Source organism: Tachyglossus aculeatus, chromosome 15 (assembly GCF_015852505.1).
Source record: "Tachyglossus aculeatus isolate mTacAcu1 chromosome 15, mTacAcu1.pri, whole genome shotgun sequence".
NCBI classification, from domain to species: Eukaryota; Metazoa; Chordata; class Mammalia; order Monotremata; family Tachyglossidae; genus Tachyglossus; species Tachyglossus aculeatus.
In genome coordinates this window covers 15,785,686-15,802,324 of record NC_052080.1, presented here as the reverse complement: position 1 = coordinate 15,802,324, position 16,639 = coordinate 15,785,686, and the positions used below count along the sequence as shown (strand labels likewise).

At 47.6% G+C, this 16,639-nt stretch overlaps 1 long non-coding RNA gene across 1 annotated transcript; it reads right to left on the bottom strand.

Moving 5' to 3' along the window:
• Positions 1 to 356: 356 nt before the first annotated feature.
• On the bottom strand, positions 357 to 16,633 carry LOC119937732. Its single transcript, XR_005454192.1, has 2 exons — positions 16,125 to 16,633; positions 357 to 648 (listed from the first exon to the last, which is right to left on the bottom strand). It is a non-coding gene; the product is annotated as an uncharacterized LOC119937732 (long non-coding RNA).
• Positions 16,634 to 16,639: the final 6 nt, after the last annotated feature.

Sequence of the window (16,639 nt, the reverse complement as noted above, 5' to 3'; positions counted from 1 at the left end):
ACCAAACCCTTACTGGCTGCAGAACACTGTACTGAGCGCTTTCTGTGTACAAAGCAATGTACTGAGCTCCTACGGGATGGAGAGCATTTTCCTGAGCAGCGAGCTTGTGCAGTCGTGGAGGTAAAACCAAAAAAGAAACATGAGACCCGCCCACAGCGGACTTAAAGACTAGTAGTCTTGGAGCGAATTAAAGGATTCTGTTTTTGCTAGCTTGACTGCACCGGGCATGAAGAGAAACTGAGGCGGAACCAGAATCTGTGAGAAAGCCAGGCTCACACCGCAGCCTGCCTTCACTGAGAGTCTGAAAAATCAGGAGTAAAGACAGCGAGCTACAAACTGACTGGGAACAGCACAGATTCGTGTTTTCTCCAAGTTTATGCGGTGATAGACAGAGGCGTGACATTATTTGAGTCGTGCTCTAAGTCCCCACGGGCTTCCGAGATTCCCCAAAGTATCTCTGTTACCACCTAAGCTGGAAATTCTCGGATCTTGTTAGGAGTCCCCAGATGAGCGAGACTGGGAGTTATCACCCCCATGGAGTCGACGCTTTGGGTTCCGGGTAGAATTGCAGGTTGGCTGTCCAATCCGGTTTGATATTATCAACATAGCGCTTCACCTCTTTGCTTCAGCGTCCTCCTATTTTTCTTCCTATAATGAAAAAGGATAGGTGAAGTCTTTGGCGTTCCAGAGGGGAAAACACTTAGAGTCAATCGGTAAATCAGGCAGAATTCATTGAGCGTCTACAGTGTGCGACGCTCCGTACTAAGTGATTGAAAGAGTGGAAAAGGCATGATCAGTAAGCTTTCCATCTAATGGGGAGAATACTTTACAGATAGAGGAAGAAGAGACGGAAAAGGTGGATATGTGGAACAGCGAGTGTGGAAGGATGGATATGGGGGAAAAGGTGGCTCTTTGGAAAAACTGCTTAAATGTAAATCAGCGCTTACATGCAAATAAATACGGAGTGGTTAATAGGGTGGATGTGCTGAGGTGAAGCAAGAGTGCCGAGTTGGTACTTGGATACTGGAGAAGAAAAATCAGTCGGCAAAGCCTTCTGAAGGAGGTGAGATTTCCAAAAACTTTTGAATATAGGGAGAGCTGTATCCTGGTGGACTTGAAGCGGGGAGGACTTTCAGATAGGAGGAAGGGAAAAGGCAAGTAATTGGAGGGAGGAGAGACAAGAACACGGCATGACGAAGAGGTCAGATGGAGAGGAAGCGAACTGAGGAGTAGGAGAAAATGTTAGATGGTTGAGAGGGAATGGTTCGTAGTGTCTGTTTCATGCAAAGAGGATGGGTAACCATTGAAGGTTTTTGAGGAGATGAGAGATGTGCAGAGTGAGGATTAAGAAAAAATAATGGGGACTTTAGAGTGAAATATGAACTGAAGAGGGGAGAGAATAGAATAGAGGCAGTGAAGAGGCTGATACAGTCATCTAGCTGTGGCATGTTGAGCACCTGGACGGAGGTGGTGGATATTTGTTTGAAGGGGTGGGGCAGATGCGGCGACTGTTGTGGATAAAATAAGGGGAAGGTTTAGTGGCAGACTTAGAGGGAGGATGCCAGTGTCTTCAACTGCAAAGAAAAGTTAGGAGGAGAGCCAGTAGAGAAGTACGTCAAAAAAAGTCAGTGATAGTCAGCAGAAGGGAATGGTCCCTAGTGCCGTGGACATCGGAGATGGGAAGGAGGAAGAGGAGAGCGGGTCATCAATTTGGCCACATCATTGGAGTGTCTGGAGAGTGTGGCCTCAGTAGCACAAACCAGATTGCAGAGGATCGAGAAGGGAATTGGAGGGGAGGAAATGGAGCCAAAATGTGCACACAACCCCAATCAGGAATTTGAAAAGGTACGGGAGCCGGGGGAAGGCGTTCATTCATTCATTCATTCATTGAGCGCTTACTATGTGCAGAGCACTGTACTAAATGCTTAGAAAGAACAATTCGACAACAGAGACCATCCCTGCCCACATCGGGCTCACAGTCTAGAAGGGGGGAGACAGACATCAAAACAAGTCAAAAACCTCCACGTCAAAGAGAAATTCCTTACCCTTGGCTTTAAGACACTCAATCGGCTCTTTCCCTGCTACCTAAATACTGCCCAGCCCTCCCACTCCATTCTTTTATTCATTCATTCATTCAATCGTATTTATTGAGCGCTTACTGTGTGCAGAGCACTGTACTAAGCGCTTGGGAAGTACAAAGTTATCACCAACCCACTCGCTGTGCTGCAGTCTCATTTCTCTCACCGTCGTCATAATAATGATGATGGTATTTGTCAAGCGCTTACTAGGTGCCAAGCACCGTTCTAAGCACCGGGGTAGATACGCGGTCATCAGGTTGCCCCACGTGGGGCTCACAATCTTCGTCCCCGTTTTACAGATGAGGTGACTGAGGCACAGAGAAGTTAAGCGGCGTGCCCAGGGTCACACAGCAGACAAGTGGCAGCAATTAGAACCCACGTCCTCTGACTCCCAAGACCTATTAAAATCATATCTCCTCCAAGAAGCCTTCCCTGAATAACTCTTAATTTCCCCTCTCCTTTCTGAGTCACCTTTGAACTTTAACGCTCCCTTTCTCCCACTGCCTTTTGTCCATATAATAAATAATGATTATGATGGTATTTGTTAAGCGCTTACTATGTGCGAAGCACTGTTCTAAGCGCTTGGGGGGGGATACAAGGTGATCAGGTTGTCCCACGTGGGGCTCCCAGTCTTCATCCCCATTTTCCAGATGAGGTAACTGAGGCACAGAGAAGTGAAGTGACTTGCCCAAAGTCACACAGCTAAGTGGCGGAGTCGGAATTAGAACCCATGACCTCTGATTCCTTCCACTGAGCCACGCTGCTTCTCCATATCCTTTTATTCTACTGCTTTCCCTATTTGTACTTGATTTCGATGATTGAATCCCCCATTAGATTGCAAGTTTCTTGCGGACAGGGATCATTTCTACCAACTCTGTTGTATCCTCCCAAGTACTAAGTACACTGCTCTGCACATCCAATTAATATCCTGAAATTCATTCATTCAGTCGTATTTATTGAGCGCTTACTGTGTGCAGAGCACTGTACTAATCAATCAATCAATCGTATTTATTGAGCGCTTACTGTGTGCAAAGCACTGTACTAAGCGCTTGGGAAGTACAAGTTGGCAACATATAGAGACAGTCCCTACCCAACAGTGGGCTCACAGTCTAATAATGATAATGATGGCATTTATTAAGCGCTTACTATGTGCAAAGCACTGTTCTAAACGAATGGATAGAGCCATAGCTACAGGATACAGTGGGATCTAGAAAAAGCTTTTTCAATGCAAGAGATCCTGGAGCATATTAGAGAAGCAGCGTGGCTCAGTGGAAAGAGTACGGGCTTGGGAGTCGGAGGCCGCGGGTTCGAATCCCGGCTCCGCCGCTTGTCGGCTGTGTGACTTTGGGCCAGTCACTTCACTTCTCTGGGCCTCAGTGGCCTCATCTGGAAAATGGGGAGGAAGACTGTGAGCCCCACATGGGACAACCTGACCACCTTGTATCTTCCCCCGCGTTTTGCGCATGGTAAGCGCTCACCAAACACCAGTTGGACTGTGAGCCTCCTGTGGGACAGAGACTCTGTCCAGTCTGATTACCCCAGATCTACCGCAGCGCTTAGAACAGTGCTTGACCCACAGTAAGGGCGGCTAAGCAAATACTATAATAATAATTTGAAGGCAGTCTGAAAGGAATTATCAGAGAGTGGGGGATTGAAGATGGGGGGTGAGGAGAGCGGAAGGGTGGGAGTGTCTTTACAAGGCGAAAGGGAATGGGATCAGAAGCAGAAATAGGGGGGATAGAGTTAGAAAGCAGGCAGGAGATCACTTGAGAGGTGTCAGGAAAAGATGAGAGAGTGTAGGAAGGGAGGGATAGTTGGCAAGGATAAACACCCCGCTTTCCGGATATCCGTGTTCAATGCAAACCCTGTTTCGTCGAGTTTATTTCCTCTCTCCTTGGGTTAACTAAGAGGATCCCTGCTCCTTGCCTAATGAAAGTATTTGTTTTCTTTTAATTTTAGTGGGTGGGTCTATAGTAGCGTGGTCACAAAAGCGTTAGGCGCCTCGAGGCAGTTATGAACTCATCCCTAGGTTTGCTCCTCTTCAGGCTAAACAACCCTAATCTCATTAATGAGGAAACATTTTCCATCCCTTTCAGTGGGTCATCTCTGAGGCCTCGTCAGTTTCTCTGCATCCTTTGCAAAATGTGGCAGCCGAGACTGTTCTACACACAGCATTTTGGCTTTGGAAAGCGTGCTGGTTTTCATTATGTAATCCTTACGGAACGCGAGGGAAGAATAGGGGAATATAAATGGCGAGAATAAAGCTGTGTATTGGCTATAACGGGATGGGACTCTGCCAGGAACGCTCTCTTAAGCAAAATGTCAGGATTCTGTACGAACTCTAGAATTAGTCCTCCTTTAGCGTTGCAAAAGGAACCATTTGAAATTCATTGTTTACCAGAAAATGATTTTAAGCAGCCCATATCGGTTCTCCTAAAAAGGGCTAATGCTTGCCAATAAGTATTGGATAAGAGCTACAGAATATCAAAGAAGCAAATAGGGTACAGTAGTTCGCCTCTTGGTAGCCCTTTTGTCTTCCACAACCTTCTTGAATTTCACTCACCGCGATAGAAGTCCTCTGCTCTTTCGATTGCCGTTGAATCATCTTGGAATCATCCCTTTATTTCCCACTGAAACAACCGATGGCCCAACACGATTTCTGGGGGCTATGGGAGTTTGTGAAAATGTAGGGTCTGACCAGTGCAGAGAACGGGATTATTTCCCGCCTCTTGAATGCCAAATTAGTGGGCAACGTGCTTCCCAGAAACATTTTGAAGTTTTAATAACATCCCTCTACCGATGCCTTCAGTCTGTGGTCAACTATGCGCTCCAGATTTTTCACGACTGTATTTGCGCTAACCACTTCTTGTATGTCCTGGAAATAAATGTATTACCTTGACAAGACTAATCACCGACAGCTAGGGAGGCCGAGTGACATCGTGTACAAAGGATAAAAACTTGTACTTCCCCAGCGCTTAGTGCAGTGCTCTGCACACAGTAAGCGCTCAATAAATACGATTGAGTGAATGAACGAGTAAAACTAGGAATTAGTCGGCCCACCTTCTAGATTCAGCTCTGCCACTGGAACTAACTCAGATAATCATCATAATGATATTTTTTAAGCACTAGGTGAGATACAGGCTAATCAGGTTGTCCCACGTGGGGCTCACACTTTTAATCCCCATTTTACAGATGAGGTAACTGAGGGACAGAGAAGTGACTCGCCCAAGGTCGCACAGCAGACAAGCGGTGGAGGCGGGATTAGGACCCTCATCCTCTAACTCCCAAACCCGCGGTCTTTCCACTAAGCCACGCTGCTTCTCTGCACACAGTAAGCGCTCGATAAATGCGACCGAATGCTCCTAGGGCCTCAGTTTCTTCATCAGCAGAATGGGAATGAGGCACAGTATTAGCAGCTCTTAATGTGAAGCAGTAGACTCGGTGTTTGAGACGTACACAATACTAAAGTGATATGTTCCTGTGAGCCCACTGTTGGGTAGGGACTGTCTCTATATGTTGCCAACTTGTACTTCCCAAGCGCTTAGTACAGTGCTCTGCACACAGTAAGCGCTCAGTAAATACGATTGATGATGATGATGATGTTCCTGATCGGCAAGGATCTTACAATTAACCCCTGATCTCCCTACGGCGTAGACCATGAACCCCCCGTAGGACAGGAAATGTTGTCTGATCTGATCCCACTAGATTGCAAGCTCCTTGAAGGCAGGATTCAAATCTACCGTGGGGATTGGACTGCACTCTCCCAGGTCTTTAGTAATAATAATAATAATAATAATAATAATAATTGCATTTAATGAGCGCTTACTATGTGCAAAGCACTGTTCTAAGCGCTGGAGAGGTTACAATCAATCGTATTTATTGAGCGCTTACTGTGTGCAGAGCACTGTACTAAGCACTTGGGAAGTACAAGTTGGCAACATATAAAGACTGTCCCTACCCAACAGTGGGCTCACAGTCTAGAAGGGGGAGACAGAGAACAAAACAAAACGTTATCAACAAAATAAAATAAATAGAATAGATATGTACAAGTAAAATAAATAAATAAATAGAGTAATAAGTACGTACAAACTCCTAGTCGCCTCTGTTTCGTCCAGTATTCCAAAGAATTACCGCTACACACGCTCTGCACACAGTAAGCGCTCAATAAATACGATTGATTGATTGATCGATTATTTATTTATTTTACTTGTACATATCTATTGTATTTATTTTATTTTGTTAATATGTTTTGTTTTGTTCTCTGTCTCCCCCTTCTAGACTGTGAGCCCGCTGTTGGGTAGGGACCGTCTCTATATGTTGCCAACTTGGACTTCCCAAGCGCTTAGTACAGTGCTCTGCACACAGTAAGCGCTTAATAAATACGATTGATTGATTGATAGATTGATGATTTATTTATTTTACTTGTACATATCTATTCTATTTATTTTGTTACTCTGTTTTGTTTTGTTCTCTGCCTTCCCCTTCTAGACTGTGAGCCCGCTGTTGGGTAGGGACCGTCTCTATATGTTGCCAACTTGGACTTCCCAAGCGCTTAGTACAGTGCTCTGCACACAGTAAGCACTTAATAAATACGATTGATTGATTGATTAATTGATTCTCTGGTACATTGCCCTCGACCCAGGATTGCTCAATAAATGCCACGGATTGATTTATCGAATCTACCCCAGCATTTAACATAGATAAAGTCCTTGATAAATACCATAATACCCTTAAACCTCCCACTTGTTCCTTGTTGAATTCCCCGCTGGGCCCGACGGACTATTTTTAGAATTTGTCCCGGATATTTGGAGTTATTTGGAATTTCACCCGAGCCGTCCAAAATGCTGGGCAGAGGGGAGGGAGAAAAAGGAGAGGAGACGGCCGAGAGAGCCGGAAGGGAACAGTGGCGCGGGGCGGCCTCCCTGAGAAGTTGGTTGGAGGGGCAAACCTCCAAAACCAAACGGAAAACACAATCCCTTGCAGTCCAGAGGGTGAGACTTCCCTGTGCCTCAGTTGCCTCATCTGTAAAATGAGGATTAAGACACAAACTGATCACCTTGGAACCCCCCGAGCGCTTAGAACAGTGCTTTGCACGTAGTAAGTGCTTAATAAATGCCATTAAAAAAAACAGAATTGGTAGACACAATCCCTCGCAGTCCAGAGGGTGAGACTTCTCTGTGCCTCAGTTACCTCATCTGTAAATTGAGGATTAAGACTGTGAGCCCCCCGTGGGACAACCTGATCAACTTGGAACCTCCCCAGCGCTTAGAACAGTGCTTTGCACGTAGTTAGCGCTTAATAAATGCCATTAAAAAAAACAGAATTGGTAGACACAATCCCTCGCAGTCCAGAGTGTGGGACTTCTCTGTGCCTCAGTTGCCTCATCTGTGAAATGAGGATTAAGACACAACCTGATCACCTTGGAACCTCCCCAGAGCTTAGAACAGTGCTTTGCACGTAGTAAGCGCTTAATAAATGCCATTTAAAAAAAACAGAATTGGTAGACACAATCCCTTGCAGTCCAGACGGTGAGACTTCTCTGTGCCTCAGTTACCTCATCTGTAAAATGAGGATTTAAGACCGTGAGCCCCCCGTGGGACAACCTGATCACCTTGGAACCTCCCCAGCGCTTAGAACAGTGCTTTGCACGTAGTAAGCGCTTAATAAATGCCATTAAAAAAAACCAGAATTGGTAGACACAATCCCTTACAGTCCAGAGGGTGAGACTTCTCTGTGCCTGTTACCTCATCTGTAAAATGAGGATTAAGACACAACCTGATCACCTTGTAACCTCTCCAGTGCTTAGAACAGTGCTTTGCACATAGTAATCGCTTAATAAATGCTATAAATAAAAATAGAATTGGTAGACACAATCCCCTGCAGTCCAGAGGGTGAGACTTCTCTGTGCCTCAGTTACCTCATCTGTAAAATGAGGATTAAGACCGTGAGCCCCCCGTGGGACAACCTGATCACCTTGTAACCTCCACAGTGCTTAGAACAGTGCTTTGCACATAGTAAGCGCTTAATAAATGCCATTAAAAGGAAAAAAAAAAGACGTCCGGTCGCAGACGGGTCTCTTCCTCAGCAATCCGAAAACTAAGATAAATTCATTCACCGAGAGGAGGAGGGTTAAGATTTGGGCGACGTTAGGGACGGGGGTCTCTTCATCAGCAATCCAAAAACGAAGATAAATTCATGCATTGAGAGGAGGAGGGTTAATCAATCAATCAATCGTATTTATTGAGCGCTTACTATGTGCAGAGCACTGTACTAAGCGCTTGAGGTTAAGGTTTGGGTTACGTTAGGGACATCCTGTGTGACTTTGGGCAAGTCATTTAACTTCTCTGGGCCTCAGCGACCTCATCTGTAAAATGGGGATTAAGACCGTGAGCCCCCCGTGGGACAACCTGATCACCGTGTATCCTCCCCAGCGCTTAGAACAGTGCTTGGCACAAAGTAAGCGCCTAACAAATGCCATCATTATTACCTGTATATATGTTTGTACGTATTTATTACTCTATTCATTTTACTTGTACATATTTATTCTATGTGTTTTATTAATTTGTTTTGTTGTCCGTCTCCCCCTTCTAGCCTGTGAGCCCGCTGTTGGGTAGGGACCGTCTCTAGATGTTGCCAACGTGGACTTCCCAAGCGCTTAGTACAGTGCTCTGCACACGGTAAGCGCTCAATAAATGCGATTGAATGAATGAATGGAGATAGGATAAGTTCGGTTTTAGGGGCAGGGGCCCGGCCACGATCAGATTTTTATTGCGCGAATTTTGGGTGATTTCCCGCGCTGATGGGTGAATTGTTTTTTTCTCGCGGTGGGAAAGAGAAACTTATTCAAAGGTGGCGTTGAAATTAAAGGCCAGGCCGTGTGGGTGGGCATGTGGAATCCTGGCCGATTGTGGAACCAGGCTCCGAGGAAGAATGTCCTTCCCAAGCGCTTAGTACAGTGCCCTGCACCCAGTAAGCGCTCAATAAATATGATTAAATGAATGAATGAAAGTTGACCCCCACACTGCTTCAGCCGGGATCCCGGGGAGGTTTTGAGGCTGCCATCCTCCCCCGGCTGCGGACGTTGTCCTGGAAATCTGGCCCGACGGCCGGTTTTCCTTATGGAGTCACTTGGCTGAGGATGAAGGGAAGTGAGACCACCTGCAGAGCCAGGATGACAAGGAACAGACACCGCGATCCCAGGGCAGGTGACTTTTCCGGTTGCTTCCCGGAGGTGATGCCCAAGGGGGCGTCTTTTAGGTGAAAAGAACAAATGAAAATGATGTCTCTGTGGATAATAATAATAATAATAAGAAAGATGGCATTTATTAAGCGCTTACTATGTGCAAAGCGCTGGGGAGGATACACGGTGATCAGGTTGTCCCAAGGGGGCTCACAGTCTTCATCCCAATTTTACAAGTGAGGGAACCGAGGCCCGGAGAATAATAATGATAATAATGGCATTATTAAGCGCTTACTATGTGCAAAGCACTGTTCTAAGCGCTGGGGAGGTTACAAGGCGAGCAGGTTGTCCCAAGGGGGCTCACAGTCTTCATCCCCATTTTACAGATGAGGGAACCGAGGCCCAGAGAATAATAATAATAATAATGGCATTTATTAAGCACTTACTATGTGCGAAGCACTGTTCTAAGCGCTGGGGAGGTTACAAGGCGATCGGGTTGTCCCACGGGGGCTCACAGTCTTCCTCCCCATTTTACAGATGAGGGAACCGAGGCCCAGAGAATAATAATAATAATAATGGCATTTATTAAGCGCTTACTATGTGCAAAGCACTGTTCTAAGCGCAGGGGAGGTTACGAGGCCATCAGGTTGTCCCAAGGGGGCTCACAGTCTTCATCCCCATTTTACAGATGAGGGAACCGAGGCCCAGAGAATAATAATAATAATAATGGCATTTATTAAGCGCTTACTATGTGCAAAGCACTGTTCTAAGCGCTGGGGAGGTTACGAGGCCATCAGGTTGTCCCAAGGGGGCTCACAGTCTTCATCCCCATTTTACAGATGAGGTAACCGAGGCCCAGAGAAGTGAAGTGACTGGCCCAAAGTCCCCCAGCGGACCATGGGCGGAGCCGGGATTTGAACCCATGACCTCGGACTCCAAAGCCCGGGCTCCTTCCACTGAGCCGCGCTGCTTCTTGGATGGTTGTGAGAAGCAACTTCTCACTGAGGTTGGCTTGTTAGAACCTCTTCTAGATGGGAGGCTGTTTGCCTTAGCGTGAGAAGCAGCGTGGCTCAGTGGAAAGAGCCCGGGCTTTGGAGTCCGAGGTCAGGGGTTCGAATCCCGGCTCCGCCGACTGTCAGCTGGGTGACTTTGGGCAAGTCACTTCACTTCTCTGGGCCTCAGTTCCCTCATCTGTCAAATGGGGATGAAGACTGTGAGCCCCCCGTGGGACAACCTGATCACCTTGTAACCTCCCCAGCGCTTAGAACAGTGCTTTCTGTATATATGTATATATGTTTGTACATATTTATTACTCTATTTATTTATTTTACTTGTACATATCTATTCTATTTATTTTATTTTGTTAGTATGTTTGGTTTTGTTCTCTGTCTCCCCCTTTTAGACTGTGAGCCCACTGTTGGGTAGAGACTGTCTCTATATGTTGCCAATTTGTACTTCCCAAGCGCTTAGTACAGTGCTCTGCACATAGTAAGCGCTCAGTAAATACGATTGTTGATGATGATGATGATGATGCTTTGCACATAGTAAGCACTTAATAAATGCCATCATCATTATTATTATTATTATTAGTGGAAATAGCACAGGCCTCGGTGTTGGAAGACCTGGGTTCTAATCCCCGCCCCACTCCCTATCTACTTGGTGACCTGAGGCTGATAGCGTCACTTCTCTATGCATCCGTTTCCTCTGCGAAATGGAGCTTCACTATTCATTCTTTCATTCATTCAATGGTACTTATTGAGCGCTTACTGTGTGCAGGGCACTGTACTAAGCGCTTGGGAAGTCCAAGTTGGCAACATAGCGAGACGGTCCCTACCCGACAGCGGGCTCCCAGTCGAGCCGATCGCCCCGCTTAGACGGCGGGACCTGTGCCGGACCTGATTATCTTGTAACTACCCCGGCGCGTGATACCACGAGAAGCAGCGTGGCTCAGCGGGAAGAGCCCGGGCTTGGGACTTGGAGGTCGTGGGTTCGAATCCCGGCCCCACCCCGTGTCTGCTGTGTCACTTCACTTCTTCGCGCCTCAGTTCCCTCATCTGCAAAACGAGGATTAAGACTGTGAGCCCCACGTGGGACAACCTGATCACCTTGTATCCCCCCAGCGCTTAAAACAGTGCTTCGCACATAGTAAGCGCTTAACAAATGCCGTCATCATTATTATCATTATTACCACCAAATATTGTCATTATTATTATTATTATTATTTTATCATCCTTTGTACTCTAGACTGCGAGCCCGTTGTTGGGTAGGGAACGTCTCTATATGTTGCCGACTTGTCCTTCCCAAGCGCTCAGTCCAGTGCTCTGCACACAGTAAGCGCTCAAAGAATACGACCGAATGAGTGAACAATTTTGTTTTTCTGTCCCTGCTAGGAGGGGCTGAGGCAGGCTGCCCGGTGTATTTCCATGGTAATGGAGAATTCCCATTTCTCAGAAGGCTGAGGTTCCGCTCAGCCACCCCGCAATGCGGGAGCGGGCCGAGATTTGAGGCTGTGGCCCGCCCGGTGGTGTTCAAGAAGCCGCGTGGCTCAGTGGAAAGAGCCCGGGCTTTGGAGTCGGAGGTCATGGGTTCAAATCCCGGCTGCGCCAATCGTCAGCCGGGACTGTCTCTATGTGTTGCCAATTTGTACTTCCCAAGCGCTTAGTACAGTGCTCTGCACATAGTAAGCGCTCAATAAATACGATTGATTGATGGATTGATTGAAGTCACTTCTCGGTGGCCCTGTTGTCTGCAAAACGGGGATTAAGATTGTGAGCCCCGAGTGGGACAACCTGATCACCTTGTTACCTCCCCAGCGCTTAGAACGGTGCTTTGCATGTAGTAAGTGTTTATTAAATGCCATTGTTATTATTGTTATTATTATTATTCCCTGGGCATCCGCCCGGGATGGAGAGGAGAGCTGGTTGGCTAGGGACGGGACTGTCTCTATATGTTGCCAATTTGTACTTCCCAAGCGCTTAGTACAGTGCTCTGCACAGAGTAAGCGCTCAATAAATATGATTGATTGACGGGGAGGGCTCATTTAGGGCCCGGGGAAGGAGGACGGAGGGGCCTGAAGGGAGCCTTTCCCCATCCCGGCAGCGCCGACGGAGCGGAGGATCGGGAGGAGCCGCGGCGGCCGAGGGCGGAACGGGTGGGGTTCCGCTCTCCGAGTTTGGATTTCCACTCGAGCAAAATTGAAATCGTTCCCAGCTTCACCTCCCATTCCCCTCCGCCCCGCTCCCAAGCCCCGCCAGAACCCAAGGCATCCAACCCAGATCTGAAGGGATTAGCGAGGGAGAGTGGAAGGCCTTTATTAGGTCAAGCTGTTTAGAGTGAATCGTAAACATGGCGAGTGCCAGAGTATTCGATTGGTTGCCAACGGCTAGATTTATTCCAAATGGGATATTTGGTCCCTTTTCCCGGGGAGCCTCTTAGCTCAGTGCAACCTTTTGAAACTTGGAACCGTCTAGGAGGGAGCGGTTTATGGATGGAGGGGTTGGGGGGGGGGGGTGTAGAAGCAGTGTGGTACAATGGAAAGCGCACGTGACTGGGAGTCAGGAAACCTGGGTTCTAATCCCGGTTCCATCGTTCGCCACCCTCAGTCTCCCAATCTGTAAAACGGAGAGTCGATACCAGCTCCTCTTTGGCCTTCGAATGTGAGCTCCACGCGAGATAAGGATTGTGACTTCTTTGTCTCTCTCTGTTGCCGAATTGGACTTGCCAAGCGCTCAGTACAGCGCTCAGCACGCAGTAAGCGCTCAATAAATGCGACTGAATGAATGAATTACACTGTCGGCACACAGTACGCGCTCAATAAATGCGACTGAATGAACGAATTACACTGTATCTACTCCAACCCCTAGAACAACGCTGGGCAAATGTGTAGCAAATATCGCAATTTTTTTTTTCAGTCGTATTTATGGAGCGCTTACTGTGTGCAGAGCGCTGTACTAAGCGCTTGGGAAGTACAAGTTGGCAACATATAGAGACGGTCCCTACCCGGCAACGGGCTCACGGTCAGGAAATTATTATTATCCCTGAGAATGTAAGTGACAATTGTTGTATAGTTTACATACGCTGTATGTTATTTGGCTTAAATATTCACAAGGTTTATACGCTGCCATTTTTCCTATCCATATTTTAGTTTAATATATATCTCCCCCTCTAGACTGTAAGCCCACTGTGGGCAGGGCTTGCGTCAACCAACTCTATCGAACCGTATCCCCCCAATTTCTTAGTACGGTGCTTTCCACACAGTCCGCTTTCACTAAAATAAAGTAAATGACGGTATTTGTTAAGCGCTTACTACGTGCCCAGCGCTGTTCTGAGCGCCGGGGTAGATCCAAGGTCATCGGGTTGTCTCACGTGGGGCTCACGGTCTTCATCCCCATTTTCCAGCTGGGGGAACCGAGGCGCAGAGAAGCTCAGTGACTGGCCCAAGGTCACGCAGCTGACAGGTGGCAGAGCCAAGATTCGAACCCACGACCTCTGACTTCCAAGCCCTTCTGTCCGTATTTCAGTAGGAATAGTAGCGGTAGATCGGACTGGAGAAGTTCAGGGGCGGAATATGAGACTCCCCGCGGCGCAGAATCCGCATTCACAGCCGCGGCCACCATAAGCACTCCAGAAGCCTCTTCTTCCCGAGGTTTTTGTGGAGCAAACGCCCGGTTGCAGTTGCTTCCCTCTTCCCCACTGGGGCTATGAAGGTCAGGGCAAGGTGGAGGTTCCCCGGTGATGCTAATAATAATAATAATAATGCTAATAAGAAGAATTATGGTACTAGTTAAGCGCTTACTACGTGCCAGGGACTGTACTAAGCGCTGGGGTGGATACGAGCAAATCGTGTTGGACACAGCCCCTGTCCCACTCTGTCTCAAATCCTCATTTTGCCGATGAGGGAACTGAGGCCCAGGGAAGGGCAATGACTTGCCCCAGGTCACACAGCAGACGAGCGCTTAGTACAGTGCTCTGCACACCGTAAGCGCTCAATAAATACGATTGATTGATTGAGTGGCGGAGCTGGGATTAGAACCCAAGACCGCCTGACTCTTAAGGCCTGAGCCCTATCCACGAATGCCGTGACATCCACTACGCCGGAGAAGCAGCGCGGGCTCAGTGGAGAGAGGTCATGGGTTCGAATCCCGGCTCCACCGCTTGTCAGCTGTGTGACCTTGGGCAAATCACTTCACTTCTCTGAGCCTCAGTTACGTCATCTGCAAAATGGGGATTGAGACTGTGAACCCCACGTGGGACAACCCGCTCACCTTGTATCCCCTCCAGCGCTTAGAACAGTGCTTGGCACACAGTAAGCGCCTAAGAAATACCTACATTATTATTATTATTATATAAGGGAGGGCCACTACAGGTTCTTGGACTCTCCCCTAGGCTCCCCACATCAAATATGCAAAAACATGTGGTGAACGCTTATCCTGAGCAGAGAACTGTACTAAGCACTTGGAAAAGTAACAGTAATGATAATAATAATAGCATTTATTAAGCGCTTACTATGTGCAAAGCACTGTTCTAAGCGCTGGGGAGCCTGTTGTTGGGTAGGGACTGTATCTGTTGCTAACTTGTACTTCCCAAGCGCTTAGTACAGTGCTCTGCACACAGTAAGCGCTCAATAAATACGATTGAATGAATGAATGAATGAATGAATGGGGAGGTTACAAGGTGATCAGGTTGTCCCACGGGGGGCTCGTAGTCTTCATCCCCATTTTCCAGATGAGGGAACTGAGGCCCAGAGAAGTGAAGTGACTTGCCCCCAAGTCACCCAGCCGACAAGTGGCGGAGCCGGGATTTGAACCCATGACCTCAGACTCCAAAGCCCGGGCTCTTTCCACGGAGCCACGCCGCTTCCCTTTACCCTTTCGATCCCACTTCTCTAGTCGCGTACCATGGGAATGATCCCCGAAAGTAGCGTCGGTAGCCACAATCCCTGCCCGCGTGGACCCGACGATGCAGATGGGGAGACGGTTTAAGTCAGGGCAAGGAAGAGAGTTTAAAAATACGTTTATAGGTGAGGTTTACCCACGAAATATGTAAAAGCTCTTGGGTAGCGTGGCCTCGCCGGTGGGATAGTGATGGAGCGGAGGAATGGAGCGTGGAGATGATGAGAGAGTCCTCGCAGAGGGATTTTAGAACGGCGGTGCGTTGGGCAAGGCCAGGAAAGTTTTAAGAATAAAACACATCTTTGCGTTCGAAACCATCGGCGATATTTAACTCTCCACGCTGACCGAAAGCCTATCTTTCTGTTTTGGGCTGGCCGGGAACTGGAGCCTTTTGAAAAATAATAGTGATATTTGTTCATCGCTTACTATATGAAGCTGTTGGGTAGGGACTGTCTTTATATGTTGCCATATTTATTACTCTATTTTACTTGTACATATGTATCCTATCTATTTTATTTTGTTGGTATGTTTGGTTTTGTTCTCTGTCTCCCCCTTTTAGACTGTGAGCCCACTGTTGGGTAGGTGTGTTGCCAATTTGTACTTCCCAAGCGCTTAGTACAGTGCTCTGCACATAGTAAGCGCTCAATAAATACGATTGAGGATGATGAGGACTCGTACTTCCCAAGCGCTTGGTACAGTGCTCTGCACACAGTAAGCGCTCAATAAATACGGTTGAGGATGATGATGACTCGTACTTCCCAAGCGCTTGGTACAGTGCCCTGCACGCGGTAAGCGCTCGATGAATACGATCGAAGGAACGAATCAAGTGCGGAGGTACATAGCATAAAAACAGGTCAGTCATGGTCCCACGCCGGACTCACAGTCTAAGAAGGCTGGAAATCAGATATTTTATCCCCATTTTGCAGAGGAGGAAACTGAGGCGCAGACAACATCTTTGGATATGGGGGTGCTCACCTTTTGTGGGCCCCCGTTCGAGGGGTTAGGGCTGTGAAAAGTTCAGAGAGAGCTGTTTCTAGTCATCTCAGCGTCCCCAGTTTTAATTCCGGCAGAAAAGATTTCCTTTACGCCGAAAGGAAAACCCGACGTATTCTCTGAACACAAGCCATTAATCATCTCTCGCCGTTCCTCCCCGCCGCCGGTCGATTTTCCGTTCTCTCCGTGAAGGAGGCTCCGGCTTCTTCTTCCCGCTGGCGGAAGTTCCATTTTTCCTTTTCCAAGAGACGGGCAGGGCCCTCGGTGGCTTCAGTAGCCGGGTAGGAGAGGTTGGCTGCGAACGGCTTCTTGTTCCGGGGCATAAATTTGAAACACATCTTTTCTGGTCCGGATCGCGCGGTCTTTATTGCGGGCCGGCTCTGCTGGTTTGGGTCTCATTTGTTCTTCACAGATGCTTTAAAGCCATTTTCAAGAGTCGTTCTTCAAACGCTTTGGTCTCTTTCTTAAGGGCGGGCAGGAAATGAGAAGCAGAATGA